Here is a 16146-nt window from a genome sequence, read left to right as displayed (position 1 = left end):
CGTGAGGCCAGTGACGGCTGATGGTGCTGTCTGTAAAAGTGTTCTCTTTGCCAAAGTTGTCCGTGGTCTGGCTACAGAATGGCCTGAGAACAGCCTCTAGAATGTAGAGTGGGGCCACCAGCTGAGGCTGAGGCTGGCGTTGGGTTTTGAAAGGTCTAGAGATGCCCTGGAGATGGCAATGAGGTGAGGCGGAGAGAGCTCTAGAAAGAGACACCAGCTTCTCTTGAGATGGTGAAGCTCAATTTAGGGAGCTGCTGTGTAACAGACAGCCCTCTGAACTACCCTTCAGCAGCGTGGCTTTGCGTAGCCTTAGAGAAGCTTTAGCCAAGGGTGAAGAAATCGGGGCTAACTTCAGATCTGCCCAGCTTATCCTGCCAAAAACCGCTGCACTGCTTCCTCTGCAGATGGCAGAGGATGTGCACGGCCTGCTGGAGGCATCGTGAGGTTCTCTGGTGGCTGCACAGTCAGCTCGTGTTGGTGCTACAGGTGGCTTCACCCCGTGAGAGCTATTCTTTATTCTCTTGTTGTCACATTCTCCTATCTGTTCGCTGTATCCTAAATCGCGTGTTCTTTGATAATAAAGGTTTTCTCCTTCAGAAGTTCCTGTTTGCACAGTGGCTTCTGAATTATGCTATTTTCTCCTCTGAATAATCATTTTCATAATGTGAAACTGAAAAGAGACCCCAAGCAGCTACCATGAAGAAAGGAAGATTCTCACAGAACAAATCGCCACGGTTTCAGTTAAATTCCCCTGTAAATGCCGGTTCTTCTGCAGCTTCCTGGGAAAGCAGCGCAAGGAGAATTATCCTGCTCTGGTTTTACCTGCTGACCGTACCAAACAGTTTCCTCAGCATGCTGTCAGGTGGTGGCGTGGAGCCGATGCAGTCGCTGTTTTCTGTTTAATAGAGCTGATATTCAAATCAGATGGTGTCCCTTGTCACAGGTGTGATTTCATCCTTCTACAGCACTTGCCAGGAACAACGTAATGACCTCGTTGTTAGATACCGTGCTTGGCTCATTGCTTTAAAATGTGTTAGCACTTTGTTCGCAATAGGTTTGGTGACTTAAACAGTCTAGGTGCTGAATTTTTAGTGGTAACAATAAGGTATTTTATTTGTATTTGAAGGAGGAGCAGGAAGTACAGGTGCCTTGTGAGAAAGCTTGTCTGTGTGAGACCAAGTCCAGCGTTGCAGCCCTTTTTTCAGGTGACTGAAAATGTCGTAGTTACTGCAGGTGATTTGTCATTTAGTGAAGTTATGGAAAATCCTTTGGGGGCTCTGGCAGCACATGGGTGAGTTTTCCCTTCAGAGAGTCTGGCCAGCAACAGGGTCTAATCTCAATGCAAGGGGAGAAATATCCTGCCTGCGCTGGAAGCGTCTTTAAATCAGTGACAGGGATGTTTCCTGGGAGGGTGCTAAATAGACACGGCTCTAATGTGTGTAATTAACAGTGAAATCGAAACCCGAGCGAGTGTCCCATAATTATCCTGTGAGGACTGCTCAGAAAAAAAAAAAAAAAAAAAGTTTAGAGGCTTAACAGCATTCCCATATTGCAGCTGGGATCTGGGCTTCCCCCTGGGCAGGACTCCCTGGTGGTGTGTGGGGAGGGAGGGCAAAGTTTTAAGGGAGGGACATTTGAGAGTATCTCAAGAGAAAGGAAAAGAGAGGAGAGGAGAGGAGAGGAGAGGAGAGGAAAGGAAAGGAAAGGAAAGGAAAGGAAAGGAAAGGAAAGGAAAGGAAAGGAAAGGAAAGGAAAGGAAAGGAAAGATTTTATTTTTAAAGCCATACACACAAGATTCAGCTTCCTCTGAAACTGGAAATTGTCTCACAGCAACATATGCTAATTCATGAGATTAATTTCATTCATTGAAATGTGCAGTAGAGTAATTTCGCCCTACTTTTGAATGCAAATTGTAATTCAGCCTTAACTATGGTGGTGTTCCCATTGCACGGGGCTGAAGAATGTCTATAATATTTACTTCGTTATTGCTTTTAACAAAATCTTTCTTCAATAAGCTTCCTCTCATCTGGCAGCAGCTTGGGTGCAGTAGGTTGCATTTTAGTGTTGCAGAGGGGTCGGCTCCCCTGGTCAGGGAGTTGGCACCAACAGGGCTGGGGGTCTCCTGGACACCTGGGGGCTGCAGCAAGGGCACAGCGTGACTTAGAGTTCCCTTCCTGTTTTGTTCCTTGGTCGAGCTGCTTTGTGCAACTTGCAGCAGTCTAATACTCCCAAAGCAGAGGCCTGTTAAGGCATAGCCAATATCTGGTATATTTTCACTTTGATTTAGATGAGCAATTAATTAATAAATAGGGGAATTTGCTTCTATTATGATTTGCAATTTGAATTAATGATTCTTCCAGCAAAAATAAGCTACCCCAATAGTAACATCTTTATAACCCTGAGGCTTTTGTTCAGGCTGTTTATGGAAATGCTGCATCGCAACCATCAGTACTGAACTCGTACTGAGCATTGTAAGCATTGAAACAAAAAGAGGAATGGGAATAGAGAACAGAGAGGGAGAGGGGGAGTTAAAATGGAGTTTGCTCCCCCCCCCCCCCCCCCCCATATTAGATTGATTCTTAAAAATTGTTTTGATAACTTTAATCTCCTTACAATAGACTTGCCTGTGTATTTATCTGTGTTGTTCTCTGTGTGAGGCTAATGACTGCCTGAAATCATTCACTGAAAGTAATTGTTTGGATGTCTCTCCGTATATGTTAAAAGGTCATAAGGTGTAAGATTTTAGTTATTGTTCAGCTCACATCTGGAACTAACTCCAGCCAGTGTCTGCCACAACAAGTCAATAGCCTCACTCTATATTCCACCTGCATCTCTTCCTTTTCTGAGCTCGTTCTGTCTGGCTTTATATTGCTGGGTGGTGCAGTCACAGGAGGAATCGTGTGCAAGAGCGCGAGTGCTCTGGTTTGAGGTAGGAAGCTGGTGTGAGGAATTAAAGCTCCTGTTGTGACAGAGATGGCAACAAAAGCAGAAAACTTCCTTGTGCAGGAGGAAAAACCGTCTTTGTGATAACTGAGACATTCAGAGGTGACACCTGGCTATCGATTGATGGGTTTCACACTAATTTCTGAAGTGGTGGTAATGTCAGCCTAGTTCAGGTCTTGATGCTTCCTTGCCCAGGGCTGTGTGGCAATGTCGCCTCGCACTGCTGCTGGCTGGCAGTGTTTGTTCCCACCTATGCTTTAGCATAATGGACACAGAAAGTACAGCAAGTAGAAAATCCTTTATTGATGGCCTCCCCTCCCATTTCCAAATCCTGAGGGCTTTATTGTTGCTGATCGCATACGCCAAGGAAAACCAAGCATGTTTCCTGCTGGAAGGAGCTTCTAGTGCCTCACTGTCTGCCAGGCAGTGGGATCTGTGCCCTCAGCAATGCCAGTTCCCTGCCACGAAATGTCGTCGCTGCAACCTCCACCGCCCGGTGGAGCCAACAGGCTGTGGCTGCACCGTCTGTGGGTGCTTAGGGTAAGCAGGCAGCTTGAGGTGATAAGCTGCACTTAAGACCAGTATCGGTAAATTACAAGAAAATCTCTCAACCTTAAAATTGCTTATGGTAAAAAGCTCCCATTTGCAGATATCACTGTCTAACAGACCAAACCGTCTCCGGAGTTTAAGAATAAACCTGGCATACACTGGTGGGACTGGTTATGGGGTGGGGGAAGGTGGGGAGACTGGGACAAAATAGAGGAGCTGTTGTTAAAGGAATGGCATCTTAGCAAACATGGTCTTACTCTTTATTTCTCAGTACTTAAGTCACAGTGCAGCTTCCTGCCATTATTAGAGCAATTAAAATGCAATTACTTTTTCACGTTTGTTTCAGTTCTTGAATAATTAAAGCCACTTTACATCAAGGGTGATCCATAAAGGAAGGCATTTTGCATGTGCAAAGCTGTAAAGGGTGGAAGACGTTGGGGTATCGGCAGTCAGCAGAGAGCAACTGAGACTGGTAATGCTACAGTAAGCTGCCTCCTTTGCGCAGCTCTACAGGATCATGGAAAGAGGCCAATTGCTCGATTTCAGTGCTTTATCTTGATTAAACGGCTGTTTCAATTTGGTATTCACTCCTTTCATATTTGTAATCACTTTAAGATTTTCATTTTATAGTATTTGCTTATTTAACTGCTTGCTTCCTGCCAAGTCTAAAAAAAAAAAGGCTTTTCCCTCCCTTCTCCTTTCAGAGCTGCAATAAAGGAAAGAGTTTACACAAAATTACTTCTATATTTAAAGGTTCCTGATGTAAATCTCTGGTTGCTTTAAACAGTCAGAGCTGATAGCTATGGCAGAGAAGTACTAAAGCCCTGGGTGAGTGCCTCCCCTCCCCAGATGCTCAGGAAGATTTTGGGGATTGCTCTGATTCCTTTTCAGGTGTGTGCTGAATGGTTTCTACCATTACTGTCCCCTTAGCAACTAGCGAAATGCTTTAGGATCCTCTGACACAAAGGCATTGAACCACCTGAGATACAAGTATCAAAGGTCTAACAGGCAGCCTCTTGTGGCCAACCCTGACCCCACCTGTCCCAGCCAAGGCAAACTCAGAGATGACCACTAGGAAAGATTCCTGCATATGCAAATGTTATTTCTCAGGTCACCTAGGATGTAGTTTTAAGCCTAACAGCTAGGACCAGACCCATGCAGCTCATCTTGCCCCTGCCCAGAATTGCACCATGTTCTAAACTGGGTTTAACTACTGCATCTTGAGGACAAATAGCGTTTGTACTGCTAAGGGGCTAACTAGCTTGTGAATCCAGTCTTAGAGAAACTTATTATGAAACACTTTTCCTTTTTTGTTCTGCACTGCTAACTGGTTTTAGTACAGATAGGGAAGGGAAAGGCAGGCAGACAAGCCAAACTTGTAGGAAAATCAAATTGGTCCACAAACTTGGCTGGGTGCAAAAAATTACTGAAGGAGAAGGCAGATGTGGAACAGGCCTGCAGTAGGTAATCCACAGACATTAGGGTTTAATCCAGGCAGTGGGGGTGCTAAAGCTTCCTATTGCCTGCACTCAGTTGCAGAGCTGCAGTGTGGGTTTTACTAGACCAGTTCCTAGCGTATGTGGGTATGAGAGTCTACCGGGGTGGTGGGGAAGTGACTGCCCAAAGAAACCTATGGTCTCGTGCTAGATATGCTGCTTGATCAAATAAGGGACAGATAATACAAGGAGAAATCTAAAATCTACAGAAAGAGTAGTCCAGCTAGAAATGCTAGGGTCCAAGGGCTCCTTATAATGTTTGGGTTTTTCCCTTTCAAAAAGCGGTAATGCATTTATGGCCCTGATGGTCTCTGAGAGCTGGCAAACTCTCCCAAACCTTTGTATGGATTTTCTTTAGCCTTCTAAATCTCTGTGATATGAATCAATCATATGTGAGCAGCTCTGTAAAAATCTCACATCCTTTCCGCTATGTTTCACCCATCATTCCCTTCTCCAATCAATAGAACAAAAGCCAACTTCAATCTTCATTCATAATTGGTACAGAAAACAAGTTTGATGTTTGAAAAGAAAGTTTCCATAATTTCTCCATAACCTCAACCCTCCCTCCATCCCTCCAAATAAATATCCACTTTCAGACCAGATTTGGTAATAAGAGAGGTCTGGCAAGAAGACACTGGTTCTCATGAGGTTTCTGACATCGCTGGAAACAGCACCCTCCTTGCCTTTTGTCCTAACTGAAAAACCTCATGGGGTGTGTTTGAGCAAAAAAAACTTCTGAGACTTACAGAGTTGGAAGAGTTGAACGGCCAAGCAAAATCTTGACCATTTATTTCAGCAGCACAGTCACCTCTTGCTCAGAGGAGACATCATCTCTTCATCTCCGTTTCACACAACTCTGCTCCCTGCCAGTTCTTTTCCAGTTGCGCAGAGTGGCACAAGGCTTCATTACATCAGATCCCACAGGAAACTGTAACCTGTGCTTTATACCATGCGTAGGCCGCAGGGGTTGCTAGTGAGAAGATCAATGTTTAAAGTGTCTGTGGGATTTCAAGGATTTTGGATTTAGGGACAGAAGTTCTGGATTTTGATGTCTCTTTCTGGCACTGCAAGCAACACAAAAAACATGAGCACACTGTAGCATCTCCAAATCTGGGTGAACTCATTGTCATTTGTAACCATTAATGAATTCCCCAACCTTTCTGCACACTGGAGATCTGACATTGCTGTGATTTTTGAGACAGGGAATAAAGTTAAAGAGCAGATAAATGCAGAGGTTTGCATCTGACTGAGTAGCAGAGTGATCTGAGCCCAGTCCTGCCCCAAAGGAGGCAGTGTACCTGCAGCCCTGCGGGCTCTGAGCATGACGAACAGAAAAGGAGATGCCGTGAGTAAAGGCAGTCCCACTGCTGTGGCAATGCCAGGCACTCTAGGTGAACATCAGAGCAAAGCTTGTTTTTATTTTCCCTGCATATTAAAATTAAGGCTAGCTGATGCCTTTGCTTGGTTTCACGGGACCCACTGGCAGAGGTCCAGAACAGCCTTACCAATTGTCATCATCACAAGCAATACCATACTGTATTCACTGCCTGCTTTTACAATGAAGCAAAGTTTTATCCTGCCTGGTTTTACACTGAAACCATAATTCTGTCCTCTATACCACTGTTACTGCAGGGCACGGAGCTTCTCGAGGTCACAGAACGGGGTGGCATTTCCTTGCAGGCTGCCATCCACTGGACCTGCTGCACTGCAACAGGAGTAAGGGACCACAGGAGGACGGTGGAAAATTACCTGCCAAGTCATTTGGATTTCATACGAGTGGTCCCCGCCTAGTTCCCTCCACTGCAGAAGTTTCCTCTGAACACGTATTCCTGCAGCTTGTAGCCAATTCTACTTGTTTTCCCTCCTGCAATTTCTCCTGTCCTTGAATTTGATCGAACCGAGTTGTAAGCAGCATGGTATTCAGGGCTTGGAGGATATAATTTTGTGAGCTACACTCTGAAAAATTAAAAGAGTTGACCTCCCGATTTCTCTCCTCACCCTTCACCACCCAGCCCCTGACATGCAGTAAGGCTTGGCTTTGGGAGTTGCTGAATTTTTATTATCTTATGCAATTTTTCTCTGCAGATTGATTTCTGTGAAACTCCTTGGGGTATTTGCTAACATAAACATTGCTCCAGTGGCACAGGCTGTTTGTTTACATCGATAGGAGGAAAAGAGCCCTTATTACTGATATTTTGACTTCTTCCCTCAAGCCTTTCCCTGGGAGCCAGCACGTAGGCAATATTGATACGTGCTTGTTTAATTTAGGGCCAATTTTCTATATAGATGGATGTGACGATGCATAAATAATACACCACTTTGCTGCATGGATTGTTTATTCCTGCCTTCATTGGCATGCATAGCACACAGGCAAACTGAAAGCTTCTCTGGATGGGTATTGTCAGATAACTTGCCAGGTTGTTCCCTAGAGAAAATCATCACACACACAGAGCTGGAGTTTTTAAAGTCCTTTTATTTCATCCTTTCAATGCACTCTGTGCTGGTACAGCGAAGCACAGGCTGAATCAGCACTCCCATTAAAATTCCGTATTTTGGGGAGTTTATAAGTTGCCGGTGAAAAGAATAAGAGCCGGACATGACTGCAGGAGCTGAGCTCTAGAGATGAAGACATTTGCACAGAATTTTAAAAAGCACACAAAGAAGAATGACAAATGCTCTTTGTATAAAGCAAATCATTGTTCCAGGTGGCTGTCTGGCTGCAGAAGGTGGGCACTGGAAGAATCCCGCTGTTTCATTTGGAGGATTTGGCCATCTGTGTGGGGTGTCCTCCTGCCTGCCCTGACCCAGGCTGGGCTCGCTGCGCTTGGGGGCAGCTCAGGGCTGGCCCGAGGGCTTGGGCATGGCATGGGCAGCAGTGGGCATCCTTCACTTCCCAGAGGGCTCTTGAGCTCCAGGGGGAAACAAATGCCTGGACAGCTTGTTTGCTGTGGCGCTTATCATAATGCATAATATATTCTACTTAAATAGATTATGAAAGGCCCAATTCTCCCATTAATTGCAAAATTCTCAAGAACTTCATTATGAGCAGGCCTTAAATGTACATTTTAGAGTCTTAATCACTTGATATGCCATATGCCATTCCCCTAATCTAATACTGTGAGCAAAACCCATTCCCGAGTACTTTATGTTGAACTAGATTTACTGTTGATAACAAATAATATTCAATTCTTTCCTACTGCTGAGAAGTAACCTCTGCTTTTTTTTTTTTCCTATGGAAATACATTATTAAATCTGCTGAAATGAGGAGTGAAAGGGATTGGATTTAGAAATGTGTGCTGTAAGTTGGGATACTAGGTACTGCCCTGCTCTTACTCTGAGGTCAGTCCTGGTGTTTTCTGAAAATGGGGAATAGTGACCAACCCCCTGCCTCTGCCTGCTGAATGCTGGGTTGTATAATTAGCACATATTAAATTTGCATTAGGTTTATAGTTTATGGCAGTGCCTCACTGGCTGCATAATGCATGGAAGGATGCTCAGCATCCAGATGCTGGGGTGGCCCATGCTTTGGAAAGCTAGTGTAAGTACGGGGATTTTCCTCAGCCGACTGCATGATGTTTGCTGTTAGCTGTTTCAGATCAGTGAAAGCCTACCTCTCCTCCCAACACCTGCAGATGACAAAGGAACACACTATTAATTGGATTTTTTTTTCTGTTCTTAATGTTTGTTATTACATTTTGTAAAAATACAAGCGAGGAAATAAAGGCCTGAGAGGCTTAGCTAAAGCAAGCCTATTACCCAGAGGAAATTATAGTTTTCTTGCATGTGTTAGTGGGAAAAAAAAAAAAAAAAGAAAACAAAAGATATTTTGTTAAATGAGATTTGTATGGGTGGTCTGCTAGAATATTTTATTTTTTTCTGGTTAGTAATTAATTGCCAGGCTAAGCTGTAATAATAAAATCAGCATGGTAATAAGATAATGAGTGCTGATGGATAGTGGGTGTAAATTTAAATGAGTGATGGGGCTGGCCTTGTAAGAGTAAGGTGTCCTAGTTAATGGACAGAAAAGGCTAAGAAAAATAAATATATAAAGTGTATTGAGTAAGGCATGTGAGCCAAGTAAAATGCTATAGTATTTTGGACCTATTTTCCCCCGCATGGTGGCCGCCAACATGCTGCAGTCCTGTGCTGGCAGCCCTGGAGGGGTGAGCAGGTCGCAGGTGTGAAGGCGAGTGGTGGGGTTAAGCTGGTGGGTTCTGCATCTTGATGGGAGGCAACTGGTGTGATTTCAGCAGCACGGATATGCTCACAAACACGGCTTGGTTTTGGATGAGTACACATGGGGAGGGCTGGGAGCGACTAGTCAGGGGGAGGGCCGGCTGCATTCTTCTTTTTAGGCCCATGAATTCTGCATCCAAGTTCGATGATCAGGCTCCCTCCGCTGCCAGCAGAAGCAGGCAAACTGCCGCTACGGGCAGTTCAGAGCATCCTGCCTGGTTTCTGCTCTGAATCACACTGTGGGCTGCAGAGGCTTGGGCAACCGAACGTACGTGTCAGACACGAAGGGTGTGAATAAACCCCACAGTTAACAGGTGTCTTCTTGGGCTGTATGCATCACAGCTTGGGAAAAAGCTGCTCTGGTTCTTGCCTTCCCTCATCCTCCTTGACTCAGAGCTCCTAACTAGATCAGTGCAAGGAAGTTAAAGCAGTCCCCAGAGCTGGCCAGGTTTTCCTACCCACCCCAAACCTCTCTGGCAGGCAACTGTAGCCCTGCTAGCAACAGAAGGAGAAGCTAGCTAGAGTTAGCGTGTCAGACCAGTGCCTTCTGTCACACACAGCTCCTGACAAACACAAAAGGTATTTTTCATCTAGGCTGACTTTACTCAGGAGTGCTGCTTGCTGTGAAGCTGCTTGGCTCCTTTTAACAATGTGGAGCAAACCCCACGATCTCTGAGCGTTGCCCAGTGCTACAGCACCCACCAGCAGTGTCCCGACTCCCAGCCTCGCCTGCGGTGCTGCCCTGGTTCAGGTGGTGGAGGTCTGCGTGTGGTGGTAACCACACCGAGGAGCAATGGGAATGTGGCTAAAGCACCACTGCAAAAGTATTCATTGTTTCAGAATTGTAAAATCTAGGAAAAAATCCAAGATCAAACAGAAAAATGCATTAGAAACATAATTAAACATTATCTCTTGCAAAGCACTCAGAAGTTTTGATACACAGGAATAAAGGCTTCTTGTACAGCCTGGACTGTTACAGCAGCACTTTCAGCTCCCTGTCAGTTATCTGCTCACATGCAGCTCTGTGTAGTTTTCCTTGTTTTCCCCCAAATTAGTGTGCCCAGGATGACAAACAGCTGGTAAGGACTAGGGCTGTGTAAGGAGGAGGCCTGAGCTGGTTTGCCAAGGAGGCATCCTCTGGCCAAGGGGCTGCAGAAGGGTGGCAGCCAGGGGACCAGGTGCCCTCCTTTCCTTACAGCACCCCTGTAACAACCACAGTTTTTTCATAGTGAAAGAGTACATTTTTGATAGCATGTTTGCACAGAGGATGCAAATAGAGGACCAAGTATGCTAGGATGAACACTTCATACCTGCTCTGACCTCACTGTCTTCTCCCATGGCCCCAGCAGGGCTGAGCGATGCCCAGGGCCTTGGTGTGGCCAAAGGCTGCGGTGGGCTCAGCTGCGGAAGCCGGGGGTATCACCAGCCCCTCGCTGGCAGTGGCTGCAGCTAGCCCATGTCGCAGGGACGTGGTGAGTTGCTCATCGCAGCCTGTGGCAGCAGGGTGCCCTCAGGGACTGGCTGAATGAGGCTCAGCCCCCAGCGGGAGTCAAGAGCAGGAGACTCGTGCGATTATGTGCCAAAATGGATGTGGGCAAGACGCCTAGCGCGAGGTAGGGGGCTTGAGAAATTGCTTGAGATGTGCAGCCAGCCCTGGCATGTCTCTTAAATGAGAACCATCTTTTTTTGCTGGGTTAATCTATCATACTTGAAAAATTCCAAAAGGCTGTATCTTTTCCCCTAACTATCTTTATCATTTTAATTTAAAAGCTTTTTAAAATTATTACCCAAATAAATGATAAGTAGTAACAGGGTAAACTGCTCTGAGCTCTCCATTAGTGCAAACAATGCAAAGCGACTGTGTTCTATTTACAGAAAATTAATGAACGTAAAAAAGATGAACTGCGTGTCATTCTGGTGATTGTAAGTTGTTTTTCATGCAATGAGGTTTGCAGTTTTATACATTAAATTCTGGGACAAAAGAAACATCTCTGCAATATTAATAGTTGTAATATATGATTGTATGTGAAAGGAATGGAAATAACATTTATTTTATTTAATGAAGACTAATGAAGTTGTTCTGATCTTTCCATTACAGTTTCAACAAATTTTTCTAATCAGGAAGATCCTACTTTCTGAGAGCTAATTTTTCATTTTAAGCATCTAAAATGCCAGCAGAATAGTGAAATGCAAAAGCAGTATTATAGGATGCTAGAAATTTTCCAGTTCTAATGGGAAATTGATGCATTTCAGGGTTTTTGTTTTGGTTAAAAGAAAAATGCTCAGGCTGCCTTAGAAAATTTTGCTTTTCTATTGGTGCTTTATTGATTAGATAAACATGGCAGATACAGGCAGAGACTTTAGCTGGATGGAAAAAGTGGTCTGTTTCCTGAATCTGGTCAGGGCAGGATACTGTGCAGTTTAAAATAAAGGACAGGGTGTTGAGGGATGTAGAGACTGAAAGAAGTAATCACTGCAGGTCCTCCTGAGGCACTGAAGTCAGCACCAATGTTCTTTGAAAAGTACCCTTGGCTCTTCAAGCCGAGGTTAAGTCTGCAAATATTGGAAAGCAATTAGGACCAAATCTGGGGAGGGTATTTATCTTTCAATTTGCAAAGCAGCATGGCTGAAGGGACCCAGATGTTTTAGGGATGATGGGGAGGTCATGGACCTGGACAACTGTGTACATGGTGGTAATATGTAGAAAGGCATTGACAATCCCTTTGGTGTGGACATTTAAACAAGTTCACAGGCAGAAGAGGGTGCCTAAGGCAGCAGGGCTGAAGCTCCTTAAGTGGGGAAATAATTTAAATCTGGGCAAATGAGCCAGCAAAAGAAATGTGGAGGAAGGGAAAAAGGAGAGCTCTGCCCTTCTGTTGGTACCTGCAGCTACGCTCCTGGAAACACTGTGGAAATGCCCAGAGAGTCCTTGCTTGCTATTGGGGCTCTTCTATGTGGACCTCTCCCATATTCACCCGTAAGCTGCTGTGTTTCAGATCATGTGCAACAGCATTGCTTTCAGAAGGAAAAAGAAAAAAAAAAAGTAGAACAGTTTCCCAGAATTGTGTTGTCTTAATTTCTGTCATATATATCTTATGCTGTGTTGGTGCTGCTACATAAATCTGCTCTCTAACACCTTCTCATACCATTATTGGGTTGTTGAGTCTTCAACATTTCTCACACCTGACAGTTTCTTAGAATGCATCAATTATTTTCCTACCTGTGTTCACGGTTTTGCTGTCATCTGGGAAAAAAAAAAGGGGGGGGGGGGAGAGAAAAAGAAAGGATTGATTTTACTTTTGGTTTAAATTGAAGAGCTGGTCATTTATAGCCTTTATATAAGCACAAACATGATAACTACCAAAGACAATGGTGAAATCTGAACTGGGGAAATACCACTTTCAGACTTGCAGGTGTGAAGCAGAAGCAGGACAACAAACTCACATTGAAAATAATAGGAAAATAACACTGCCTGTTATTGCCATTTCTAGCTACATTGATGCACTGAAGCACATACACCCATGGATACAGACAGAAAATGTTTCTGTCCTATAATATTTTATTGCTATACAGTGGGTAAAATTTCCAGGCATCAGTTATCAGAAACGACTGGCTTCTCCCATTTGCCCTTTTGTTCCATAGCAATTTGATTTGAGTTTATAGAATCTTTGCCATATGCCTTGTGTCTCAGCAGCTTTTCATTTGCCTGCTCTCAGCATTAGACACCATCTCTCTTCCAGCTTAACACTGGAATGAAACGCAGGAGGTGGCAGGTCAGCGAGACCTTCATGGCACCTCTTGATGTCTCTTGTTTTTCTGGAAAGGCACCATGTCATGTAATAACAGATAGGTTCTTGTCACGCTTACTCAGGAGTCCTGATGTCTCACCAGCCTTTAAAACGAACAAATAAACAAACAAAAAAAACCCCATCAACACAACAAAAACTAAGGCTTCTTGTCCCCCTATTTACTTTGTGCTTTCCCTCAGCAGTGTTACCCACACATCTACTTGATTTCTTTCTTGCCCTTACACACATAAAATAGAAAGCTGGCAATTTTAATAAGTACAGACTTTGCTGCCTAATTGAGATTAACATAGACAAATTATTAGCACAGGAGCTGAACCTTGGTGGCTTTCAGGAATTGCTCATCTCTCTTTGCTGGGTCAGGTTTTGATTAGTTATTTTAACACTTCCATATTTGCAGTGCAACATCATGGGACAGACCTACTTATGCCGTCCTGCCCTTCAAGGGAGCCTGAGAGACAGAAAAAAGCATGCACACACTCTCCATCTGTCTCCCTCGGGTTTACATCCTTTGACAGACTGGTGTTAGCCAGAACTGTGGCCTTGTGCTGTCAGGAACCATTGTGACCCAGGCCCTTCCTCGTGCCTGCTTGGGTGATGCTAGAGGCCTGCTGGCCATGGTGCCCTCTGGCTAAAATGCTGCCATAAAATGACTCCAGAGGAGGTAGATAATACACTAATTTTGCAGTGGTTACCACCACCAGGAACCTTTGGCAAGTCACCCTTGCCCCTGCCCTGGCCATCTCCAGAAACACAAGGGCGTTTCTAGAAGATCTGCCCCACCAACCACGAGTGGTGCATTATTATTTTTTTTTCACACTGAAGCTGTTCACAGGCGGTGAGGGGTGACCGTGCTCTCCCTCATAAAGCTCCAGGTGCGGGGCCCCAGGCGGAGCAGCACTGTGACCTCTAGGCCGCACCGTGCTCCCTGCAGGCCTCGCTTGGCCTCGGCCTTGCTGCAGCCTCCAGCGACTGGAGGCCAGGGCCCTGGGGAGCAGGATGGGCACCGGGAGAGCTCCGGCCTGCACCGCTGCTCCCCAGGCTGCTGAGGTGGGAAGAAATGGGAACCAGGGGGCAACACGGGATTGATTTACGTTCCTTTGGTTTTTGCACAAATCTTGCCCTAAAAAGGGCACAGCTGTCACTCCATTTGGCAACAGCAAATAATTATGTAAAGGAAAACATCACTGTACTTTTGACTTTATTGCTTGTCGTATCGGTTGGAGACCGATAGATGGACCACTTGGACTATGTGAGGTAGTCACAAGCGGGGTACTGCGCAAAGCTGGAAGGGCTCCTCTGGCTCCAGCTAAGCTTGTTATTTTTTCCCTGAATAATAGAGTGAGAATTGAGAAGGAGAGAGAAAATTAGCAGGAGAAAAAGCTGCTCCTCTTTGTTGAATAGACAGTTTAATTTATTCCTGAGCACAATGTACCTGAAGAATGATAAGAAACAACTTTGATATCATGTTAATAAATAAAAAAGAGGTTACATAACCTAATTTTCTCTGGGTCTTACAGCAGTTTCTATTTTATCAGCTTTCATTTAACGAGAGCAAAATTAATAAGATGGGAAAAGTAGGGCTACCTGGAAGACTACAAGATTTCTTAAAAAGAAAGGAATGTGTCTTTAAGCTCATTATTTTGTGTGCAGGTTGCTGCCTGGCACCTCAGGAGGGCTCATCTACAGGAGAAGCTGGTGTTGGCCAAGTGACACCAGGGATGGTCCTGAGGTCCCATGGCGGAGCTGGCCCCCTGATCTGGGGGCTGGTGTGGGGGCTGCGGCTTGGACATGGGGACAGCAGGGGAGGAAAAATGTCCCTGGCACCCCAGCCTTGCCACAGGGCAAACTCCATGCTCCCAAGCATTGCAACTTCCCCCAGCCCCGGTGAGCTCAAATCATGCCCTCAGCTCCCACCAATATGCTGGGTCTCCTTTCACTCCCATGCTCCTACACTGTGCAGGTTTGGGCAGCTTCCCTGCCATTTTTGTCTCTTTGCAGATGCTGCAGGTGCAGCCCCCAGAACTGGTCCCTGCTGGCAGGTGGCTGGCAGTCCCTGGGCTGCAGGGACTGCACCTTCCCTGCAGCACATGGGCACACTGAGGAGCCTGGAAAAGTGACTGGGGAATTTTTTTTCTTTGTGAAGCTTGCCAGAGCATGGTTGTGGTCATTGAGGTGAACAGAAGGACTACAGGCAACAGCGCTGAAGAAAGATGCTGTAATCGCTTGTTGTTCCTCCCATAGGAGACGTGATAAACCATGGTAAGAGTCCAAGATTTGAAAGGCAGCTGATTAAAATGGATTAAACTGATTTACTCTGTGTGAGAGCACAACAAGCCCTTTAGTTAGTAATTTCCTCTCATGCACCCTTCTGGTTACCCAGGAACAAATAGTAAGGAGAAAAGAAAGCAAAAGATTAAATAAGAAGTTTTTTTTTGTTTGTTTGTTTTAATATACAGATTTCTCTTCTATTTCACTTAGAAATGGACCAATACTACAGCTGCAACTAGAGGAGATTATGACACCTACATGCCTCTCTTCCCTGAAGTATCCGACCTTCACAAGCCAGAACACATAGCCATCAGTCTGACACCAGCTGAAGGTGGCTTCAGGCATGGCTTCAGCATTTTGGCTCTGGATGTGTTTTAACATCAGTCTGGAAGGACCAGGGTATACAAGGGTTTAGATGTAAAATTCCCTATAAAAACGATTGGTAGATAATTGTTTTTTTTTTTTCTCTTGTCACACTGCAAATGGGGGTGTACATGTAGAAAAAAAAAAACACAAAACAACAACAACAACAAAAACCACACAAAAACCTGTAAGGAATCTTCATTTGCAGCAGTTTTACTTTTGATAAGTACAACTAACACTAACCCAACGAGGAAGGTGTCATTGCCTTCTGATTAAATGGAGGGTGAGGGCAAGGGGGAATTACATTAATGCAGAAGCAGCCTTCAAAGTTGCTGCGTGCTACAATAAAATCTTCTGCACTAGAATTTTCTGAGAGGCTTAAATTATCCAGTGAAAGGTGGAAGGTCCTACACACTTCAGCTTCTACTCATGTGTTGTGTCGTGCTTTTCTGCCCTTCTCCTTGGGCTGAGCTTAAAGGCTC

General features: G+C 44.9%; 2 long non-coding RNA genes across 2 annotated transcripts; one reads left to right on the top strand and one right to left on the bottom strand.

The window, feature by feature from the left end:
* Window positions 1–10929: 10929 nt before the first annotated feature.
* LOC121077870 lies at window positions 10930–13537 on the bottom strand. Its single transcript, XR_005824340.1, has 4 exons — window positions 13451–13537; window positions 12445–12468; window positions 12108–12239; window positions 10930–11777 (listed from the first exon to the last, which is right to left on the bottom strand). It is a non-coding gene; the product is annotated as an uncharacterized LOC121077870 (long non-coding RNA).
* A 52-nt stretch (window positions 13538–13589) lies between these two features.
* Window positions 13590–15842, top strand: LOC121077869. The gene is made up of 2 exons (XR_005824339.1): window positions 13590–13694; window positions 15512–15842. It is a non-coding gene; the product is annotated as an uncharacterized LOC121077869 (long non-coding RNA).
* Window positions 15843–16146: the final 304 nt, after the last annotated feature.

Source organism: Cygnus olor, chromosome 14, assembly GCF_009769625.2.
Source record: "Cygnus olor isolate bCygOlo1 chromosome 14, bCygOlo1.pri.v2, whole genome shotgun sequence".
NCBI lineage: Eukaryota > Metazoa > Chordata > Aves > Anseriformes > Anatidae > Cygnus > Cygnus olor.
The sequence above is the reverse complement of the archived record's forward strand: the minus strand, read 5'-3'. Positions and strand labels throughout refer to the sequence as shown.